The sequence below is a fragment of the Frankliniella occidentalis genome, unplaced genomic scaffold (genome assembly GCF_000697945.3).
Source record: "Frankliniella occidentalis isolate FOCC.00 unplaced genomic scaffold, Focc_3.1 Scaffold230, whole genome shotgun sequence".
NCBI lineage: Eukaryota > Metazoa > Arthropoda > Insecta > Thysanoptera > Thripidae > Frankliniella > Frankliniella occidentalis.
The window spans coordinates 380,037-381,782 of record NW_026267356.1 but is presented as its reverse complement, the minus strand read 5'-3'; the positions used below and the strand labels follow the sequence as shown (position 1 = coordinate 381,782).

General features: G+C 52.2%; 1 protein-coding gene across 1 annotated transcript in view; it reads left to right on the top strand.

Annotated features, from left to right (window-relative positions):
• Positions 1-1,746, top strand: part of LOC113208055 (uncharacterized) — a 301,854-nt gene that overhangs the window by 37,912 nt on the left and 262,196 nt on the right. The gene's annotated exons all lie outside the window — the stretch shown is intronic.

Sequence of the window (1,746 nt, the reverse complement as noted above, 5' to 3'; positions counted from 1 at the left end):
TAATACCAGGATTAGGACAAACTGTAACAATGTTACAAATATTTGTAACAATTACAAAAACCTGCAACAGTTACAAAAATTTGCATTCGTATTGTCAAAGTTTGTACGTCGGTTACAATTTTTTGAAACAATTACAAAGTTTTGTCACAAAATTACAAATTTTTGAATCTGCATCCAAGGTTACAAAATTTTGTTTCAACATTGATACTAGAACTTGTAACTTTTTTGAGAGTGAAGGTGCAGCCAGTTCAGCACACGGCACGCTCTACACCAAACGCAACGCAAACCTGATTGCAAAATGAAAATTTACTGCAGGCCGACTAAAAATGGAAGAAACAGTTTGGGGGACGGCATAAAAAAAAAGAAAAACGATACGGACGGTGATATGTGAATTCGACGTAGCAGAAGATTATCTGTAATTACTGGGCCATGTGTCCATGTAATTTTGACTCGTCATTTGTTTTCTTTACATGCGGGTAAATTAAAGGATATAGGGCGGCACATTCTCTATTTCTCTTAACAGATAAGCAACTGTTAAAACACAATCAAGCTCTTAACACGCCTTAACATACGATACGAGTCGAACTTGTTTTAAACAATCGCAGAAAGTCCCTTCTACATATTCGTCTTTTTCGGTCTTTTTTCAGTGCGCATATAGTTGAATCTTTCTGGGAAAAGGCAGTGTGAGTGTGGTATATATGGCGCAAGTAAAGTGCAACCGTGCAACCATCGCTTCAGTTCGGTGCAACCTCCAGCACTGCAGGCTGCAAGTGGAGTCGTCCCGAGGTGGAGATTTTAGATGTGGTGTGTGGGAGGGCGCAAAATGAGGGGGGGCAGTGTGCGTACGGGGAGCAGGCTGGTGTGGTCCACAAAGTGCAGCCCCCCCCCCCCCCCCGGCTTAACCATTCCCAGAAGGGGCGCCGTTTCTGACCCCTTGCTCCCGTCTAGACGGGGGTCCGGTCCCCATCCTCACCGAGGACAGACATCCAGCACCCACCCCACCCCTTGTCACCTCCGCGCTTTCGTCCACCCTTGACTGGCCTGCCGACAGAGCGCACACACGCGCGCGCCCAAAACACACCCTTAGTTTTTTTTCTCGCCTGTGCGCGAGTACGCGTATTGTTATGCCCCCCTAACGTTTTCCCCCGGGTCCTAACTGCACGCATATATCAGGCAGAGTGCCTCGAGTGGCTCGATAGTCCACCCCCGTCATCCCCTACAGTGAGTCACGCCAGGCAATCATTACGTGGAGGGGGCGGCTGCGGTGGTTTGTCTAGTCGCGTGTGCGTGCGTTTTCCGCTCCGATACACGACGCGAGCATGCCGACGAGCCCGACGACGACAGCGACGTGGTCGCCGTTAACGGCCAGGTGCCCGGCGGCGACGTACCCAGAGTGTCGCGGTCGGGGGGTGGCGATCCTGGCGCCCTGCCGTGCGATTCAGGAGATCGTTCATGTGGTGCTCTCCTATACCTGCCCTATGAGTGCAACAAGGACGGAGCTATACAGGAGGTTTAGGAGGAGAGTCTCTCTTGAACGATCTCCTGAATCGCACGGCAGTCATGCGGAGCGGTAGCGGTAACCGAGCGAGCGGCGTCCAGCAGGACACCTCCTGCTGCGCACGACGGGGGCCGAGACGGAGGCACTCGCGGGGTCGAGTCTGATGGCGCCGCCGCCCCTCGTCTTTGATCCCCTCTGAATGACAAAGTGGCTGCTCCCCGAGTAGGTCCGCCCCGCCCCACCCCACC